At 39.3% G+C, this 7,500-nt stretch overlaps 1 protein-coding gene across 2 annotated transcripts in view; it reads left to right on the top strand.

The window, feature by feature from the left end:
* GPR19 (G protein-coupled receptor 19) overlaps positions 1 to 7,500 on the top strand; it is a 41,972-nt gene that overhangs the window by 12,432 nt on the left and 22,040 nt on the right. The window contains exon 1 of one of the 2 annotated variants that reach the window (XM_008575508.1): positions 2,313 to 2,486. The exons of the other annotated variant lie outside the window; for it this stretch is intronic. The gene's annotated coding sequence lies outside the window, so the exon portion shown is untranslated. Of the gene's footprint in view, positions 1 to 2,312; positions 2,487 to 7,500 lie in introns of those variants that run through there. 2 annotated transcript variants of the gene reach the window in all.

Here is a 7,500-nt window from a genome sequence, read left to right as displayed (position 1 = left end):
ATGAATTTGGTCATTTTTTTGTCTCAAATAATTTAAAGCAAAGGGCCATAGTAGTGAATCACATTACAATAAATTGATCAGTTATTTTAGTCTAATCCATTGTTTACGATACAGAATAGTATAGTACGTTGTGCCTTTTCCGGAGTCAGATTAAATGGTTCCAAATCCTAGCTCCCATACAAACTAGTTGTACAGCTTTGGGCGCATTACTTATCCTCCTTGAGCCTTGGTTTGCTCATCTGTAAAACAAAAATGTTATACTTGTCTCATTGGGTTGATGGGAGGATTAAATGACATCATGTATGTAAATACTTGGCACATGTTAAATATTAGTTGTTCTTGTTGTTGTTGTTCTTATTATTGACTAAGAGAAGAGGTGATATCAAGTCACCAGCCTGCTGACTCTCTAAGAATTTTTCAAACACATATCCAGCTTTCTCAGTAAATGAATATCCTGAAAGTGACAAGTGTTAGAATTTCTCTGAGTCTTATACAGAAGAACTAGAGTTAACCTGACTCTTTTTCTAAAATAAAATTAGGAAATACATCTTAAGCCATGTATGTTGAATCAGGAAGGAATTTCAGTTTCTTGAAATTATACTCCAGCTCCAGTATGCCACCTCTTTTCTTACAAAGTTTGCATTTCTGCACATTGCAAGTCAGCATTTCTTCCAAAGCATAAATATTTGGAATTGCCGTGGTTAGGATTCTGAGTTAGAAAGAGTTAGTTATGTGCCAGCCTTATGAGACAAATGTATAGCTAGTTTAACTTCCTGATTTGGGGTAATCTAAATGCTATCCAAGTATTAATCAAATCTGTATTTATTTAAAATAATTTAGCAACTCACATTAAGAGATATTTTTCTTTTCTCCCATAAAATTGTAAAGCGTTATCACACTATTCCTAGTGTCACCAAGCACGTGTGCTCCTAAAGTATCTCACAATTAAGGCTGTTGGGACTTAGATAAATGGCTTCCTGAAAGTCAGAAGTCCCAACCTGAGGAGAAACACATTTCCTGTATTCTTCCCACTACTCTTTCATGGCAATTTATGGTCCTTCTGTGAAGCTGGCATTTTCATTCAGTTGTGCCTAGAGGAAAGAAGCAGTGGAGGATGGGGAGAGTTACCATCACAGTGTCCATACTGGTTCTTAGGATCCTTTCAAGCATCAGGATCAGCAACAATCCCTTAAAAGGAAAGGGCCCATTAGGTAAATTTAGCTCTGAAAATGCTACTGAAAGTCCTCCTCAGCAATTCAATCCTTTTCCCTCTTCCTTTCTTTAGTCAGCAGGATCCCATGGTGACTGGTTTTGAAAGAAATCATCCCCTTCAGCAGTTACCTAACACCATGGCAACGGGGATGTCAGCAAAGCAGGGTAGACCCTGCACAAAACAGCTCTAGCCAGGCTCCCTCCCTGCCACTCTAATTCAGCCCTGCCTGAGGCCTAGGGATAGGGCTAAAGACATCTAGACTTGTACACCCAAGAATTCCTGTGTTTCTGTGGTTTTGTCTGTGAGCATGGTATATGGGCATATAGTAAACTGTGTGATGAAAATCTCCCTCTCCCCCAAAAAACAGACGATATTTAATGGGTGAAGGTGAGTGGTGGGATGGGGACAGGGTGGTAGGTATGGAATGGTCTTTTGAGTTTAATGAAATATAAAAATTATATTTGTGTTTATAAGGCAATAGTAAGTTGATAGTAAGGGAAATCAGAGCCCTAAATATATGGTGTGATTTATATTAGGCACAAGACCACAGGGAAATATTTGTAACCCAAGAGTGAAATAGACAAATGTCTTTAACAAGCACTGAAGGGGGTGTAATGCTGTCCGTGGTGCTGAACACTAGATTGTTTCAGATGTGCTGAGGGGTCTCCGGATGGAGGTTAAGGGACACTTTGCCATGTCAGGGTACTGATGATGAGAAAGAAAGAGGGGTTGAGGAGAAAGCATAATTTCCCTCCCATACCAAGCAACTCTGAATGTTCAGGATAAAATCTTCAGGTAAAAACTAACCAAACAAAAAAGAAAGTGAAGAAGGCTGGAGGTTTGGATTGTTGAATCCTCCCTTTTTCATATGGAGATTTTTGGTCGGAGCCAATCAGGCCAGAGATTTCTGCTGCTTTGCTCTGTAAAGGAAAAGTGGGGGAAGGGAGAAAGAAGATGGCCACACTTTCCCCTTGAGCCACATGATCCATTTCCCATGTGACACATTCCAGACACTTGGAAAGGAGAAGGGAGGGGCACCCAGAGAGTGGGGCTGGGGGCGGGAAGATGGTTTAACAGTCTACCCTGCACAGCGTCATCTTGTCTCCCTATCAGGGAGCAAGCAGGCTGTGAGCCAAGGGGAAGGCAGAGGACAGATATGAATGTGTTCCCAGGCCCTCCTGGTGGTTTATGCATTCTCCAAACTCCTTTGCAAGGGCTATTCCTGACCAAGAAGACCCCAGGGGACCGTCTCTGAAATCCAGTCCGGATGAAGGTATGTGATAGAGATCCCGAGGTATCGCGTCTAAAATTTGGCTCAGAGGACATAATACCTCTTTTTTTCCAGGAAATTTGGAGATTTTATCCTGGTTTAAATGCTGTTTAGAGGCTTTAGATTTATTACAGGTTAGATGCCTAGGTAGTTCTGTAAAATGAATAATTTGACAGAGTAAGTGCCTGTTGAGGAAAAATTGGATGTAAATTGTGTGCAGTGGTAATTAATAAAATAAAGCACTCACTAATTAAAAGGATGTTTTTCCTTGAATCCTGGAAAGAGAAAAAAAATAATATTACTGAAACTGATTTTATTGCAGTAACAATAAAATCCAATTTCACCCCTTTTCAGCTGCTTATTCTGTGCCCATGTTCCCAGAGGTTATTGGCAGTGGCTTAGGGAGCCTGAGTGGGCAGGCGTGCTGTTCCTTTGTGCTATGTGATCATCTTCCTTCTGATGTTCCTGGTTCCAGTAGTGCTTGTGATTGCTTATAGCTCTGGTTTAGGACAGTAGTCAAATCTTGGTATCTGACTACTTCTACCCAGCACAAAGAGGGGAGCTAGCAAATTAAGTTTTATTTAACCTTTATTTAACAAATACTCATAAAGTTCTTGCTGTGTGCAAGACAACATTCTAAGCAAAAGTAATTAGTCATTTAATCCTTACCACAATCCTTTTAGGGAGATATTACTACCTTCATTTTAGAGATAAAGAAACTGAGGCACAGAGAAGTTAGGGAACTTTTCCAAGGTCACACAGCAAACAAACACTAGAACCAGAATTTGGACCCAAGTTTACTCCAGTGCCTATGCTCTTAACCACAGAGCTATGCTGCTTGCCTACTTGTATTATTTCAAATGATGTCAACAGTCAATTTGGCTACAAATTTTGTTCAGCCGATACTACTAGAAGATTGAATCATCTTGCCTGGCTAAAGCAGATCCCTAGAGAAATCTATATTTAATCTTGGATTATCCCAATAGTCACATCCTATACCCCCAAATAACCCAGTAAGTGATTGCCTGTTCTCTTTCCCTTGTGCTGTATAGATATCTGGTAGTAAAACACTGTGTTACTATGGTGACCAAATGATGTCTAAAGGGCAAAAAGAAATCTACAATTACATCATGATTGATTTTTTTTTTTTTAATCAAACCTAGAAACACTCTTCCATTCTCAGAACCTAGTAACAAGACCAGCCTAAGCCTATTGTCTTTAAAATCACTTACCTGGTTCTCCAAATAAAATATATAAATTGAAAACTTCTAAAATCGTGCACACAAACTATGATATCAAACCAACTACATTTACTAGAAACACTCTTCCATTCTCAGAACCTAGTAACAAGACCAGCCTAAGCCTATTGTCTTTAAAAGCACTTACCTGGTTCTCCAAATAAAATATATAAATTGAAAACTTCTAAAATCGTGCACACAAACTATGATATCAAACCAACTACATTTACTGTTTCAAAATAATGTTATCATACTTTAAAGGACTATATTTCTCTTTGGAAATTATTTTACGTTTTTAAGAGTATAAGAGGAAATTTGTTAATAATTTTTTTTAGCTGCTGGAAATTTCTGAGACATAAAGATTTCCTCTCTTTGGTCTATGTAGATTTCCTTCTGCTCCTTGACAATACAAGATGACTGATCTTATTTCTATAAGCTCTGGGAAAACTGAGAGGAGTTACTAGGTCTAAGATATAAAAAGGAAGAAAAGGGACAAAGATCTCAAATTTGTGAAATTCTTTACTAAAAGAATGTATAAGGGTTTCATTGCACAGTACTTTGTAGAGTAATCATGTCCCCTATCATACTGAACTTTAGTCTTTTAGCTTAAACCTTTGATCCCTGCTGAAATGTACATTTCCCTGGGACAAGTGACACTTTTATACTGTTATAGTCACCTGAAGTAAGCTTCCTGAGAGAAGGGACAACATCCCTCCATCTTTGGATTTCTAGTACTTAGCACCAGGCCTGCTTTATTGTAAGCTCTCGATACACACTTATGAATGAAGAATGGGGAGACTCTGACAGCATTCTTCTGGTGCCAGTTTGGGAGTCCATGCCTATTTTGTTTTGCATGTGTTTATAGGGAGGACAGTGAGATGGCACATGTGTAGTAAGAAAGAACTTGGCAAAATTATGTCTGAAGTATCCATGATTCTTTCTGGGAATCGCCAACCTGCCTGACATTTTTATTTACATTTAGAATGAAGTTCTGCCGATATCTTTATTCATATCTAGATTGGAGGCAACCTGAACAGTCTTATTTTCCTCTGATGTTTTGCCTGGCACTGTCTCCCCATGTTGAAGCAGTTCACCTTGGGTTGAGAGTAGATGTCTTGAGAAGGTTAACTCCTGCCTCAGGCAGTCCTCTCCTAATGCAGTCTGGCTCCTAGTCCCTAGAACTCTGTTCAGGGAGCTCACAGGACTGCAGGACTCTTCCCTAGGGAACTCTGGGATCTTGAGTGTCAGCTCGGGTTAGGGCCAGATTGCATTTCCCAAACCATGGCAGTTAGGACCTGAATGCAAAAACTTATCTCATGGCGTTTTGAAAGTTTGGTCAGGATTTAAATTCAAGTTAGCAGGCTAAGGAGGCTTAAAATAGTCACCATCTGGATAATAGACACAAATGTAACCTATTATTTTTCCATTTAATGAAATCATTAAGAACAAGAAGATTTTGGGTTGTGGATAATGTATTGGTCCTTGAATCCTACCACTCATCTTCCTTACCTCTAGTATTACCTGCTGAGTGAGGTGCACAAAAGAAACAAGAGGGTGATGTTGGTAACTCCAAGGTCAAGGGTTTGGATCCCCTTCCTGGCCAGCAGACAAAAAAAGAAAGAAAGAAGGGAACACCAGCTCTGCTGAAAGCACTGACCAGCTGGGCAAGTGATGCATGCCTACCGCACACATGAGGGCTTCTTGGATAAGAAGGGCTAGTGCACACAAGAGGCATAGATCTGGAAGCCTTGCTGGGCTTCCTACGTATTCCTCTTGAATCTAAAGGGGGTAACCTGCTCAACCGACTGAACTGAAGAAGACAGAACAGAGGGAGAGAAAGTGGAGAGGTTTCCCCTTGAGGAGAGGTTTTGCCCGATACACTTTCAACTTGGAGGCCAGGAGTAAAAGGAAATAAGAGGGACAGTGAGCATGGGTGAAGAACATGAGAAGGTGATACCTGGGTCCTGCCTTTCAGACATAGTAACTTGCCCCCTAGTAAACCTTGCCAAATGAGTCAGGCCCTCCTAAGGGAATTATTAAATTCCTTCGTTAGGTATATCTGTAGGGAAGGGAGGGAATAGAGAGAAGGACTAGAGTGTGGATGCAGCTGCTTCTCTATGAGCCAAGGCCAAAAAAATGGAATAAAATGGGCATTGTTCTCTCCAAGAGGATAGTGAAAAAGCAAGAGGGGAATTATCATGAATATATAGCCCTGTTTGTAGAGACATTTTCCCTTGGCTAAACTTTTAAAGCAGTAATCTCCTTGAGCCTTTCATTCAGCAAACTCTCCCAAGTACTGGATGTCTGTCATGTTTAATCCTCATAGCAACTCTGTTTGATATGCATTATTAGTCTCAATTTCCGATGAGGAAACTGAAGCTCAGAGAGATTAACGAATCTGCTCAAAGTCATACACAAATGGAGCCAAGATCTGAATTCGGTCTTTCTAATTTTGTGCTCTTTCCACTATGTTACAAGTTCTTTCCACTGTATTTTTTAAAAAATATGTGTTTTTGGATATTAGATTAGTACAAACATAGTTCTAGAAAATTTGGAAAATATAAAGCACTATGAAAGTAATGAAAATAAAAATCAGCCATGATTTTGCCATCTGAAAATAACCACTGTTAAAATTTTGGTGTATTTCTTCTCATTCTTTTTCAATGAATATAATGATAACAAAAGCAAACGTTTGTTGAGCACTTGCTTCATTCCAGACGTTGTCCTTAGCTCCTTATGTAATTTATTTTATTCTTACAACAAATTAATAAGGTGGGTACTGTTATCCTAATTTTACTGATGAAGACAATAAGCATAAAAATATTAAGTAACATACCAAAGGCTACACAGATTATAAGTGATTTGAAACTCAACCAGACTGGCTCTAAAGCAGGCTTTCTCAACCTCAGCACTCTTGGCCTTTTGGGCCACAGAATTCTTTGTTGTTCATTGCAGAATGTTTAGCAGCATCTCTGCCTCTACCTACCAAATGTCAGTAACACTTTTCTCCTCAAGTAGTGACAATAAAAAATGTTTCCAGACATTGCCAAATGTCTCCTAGGAGACAAAATTATCTCTGGTTGAGAACCACTGGGCTAGAGCCTGTGCTCTCAACCACTATACTATACAGGCTCTTCATATTTAAAATGCACGTAAAGTTATTTTCTTCTATATCTAAAGAGAGACGTAAATCTTCGAATTTGAGTACTGGCTATGAAACCTTGCTGGAATGTCAATGGCTTTATAGATCATAGGTAGGAGATTAGTTACCTCCAGAAAAATGCTCATTGGTAGACTCTTAAAACAGAGAACTGGTTTAAGAATAACTGGATTTCTCTCTCTTATTATCTTTCTCTGGTTCTCCGTGCCAAGCACCTTAGCCTTTTAGAATTTCAGGTGTACGCTTGTGATATAGCAGGGCAGTGCTTATCAACCAAGGTGTCAAAATATATTGCTGTGTCCCAAACAGAAGATGTCTCTTGCAAATAATTGCTTGCTAATAAGTTAAGTACCAAAGTTTGCCAATGATTTATTTTAAACAAGTAATTTGAATAAATGTCAGGATATGTACATAATTTTTTCAACATGATTTCTTTTTTTTTTTTGTCTTTTTTTTTTTTTTTTTTTTTTTTTTTTTTTTTTTTTCGCCCGCCGAGGGTTCGGATCCCACATACAGACCGGTTCCCGCTCACTGGCTGAGCGAGGGGTGGGCACAGCACTGAGGGTTGCGATCCCGTTGCTGGTCCTGGTCTGGTACGGGCACAACACTGAGGGTTGCG

The sequence above is a fragment of the Galeopterus variegatus genome, unplaced genomic scaffold (assembly GCF_000696425.1).
Source record: "Galeopterus variegatus unplaced genomic scaffold, G_variegatus-3.0.2 Scaffold1201, whole genome shotgun sequence".
In the NCBI taxonomy this organism is placed as follows: domain Eukaryota; kingdom Metazoa; phylum Chordata; class Mammalia; order Dermoptera; family Cynocephalidae; genus Galeopterus; species Galeopterus variegatus.
Note: the sequence above shows the minus strand (reverse complement) of the source record. Positions and strands in the feature narration are given on the sequence as shown.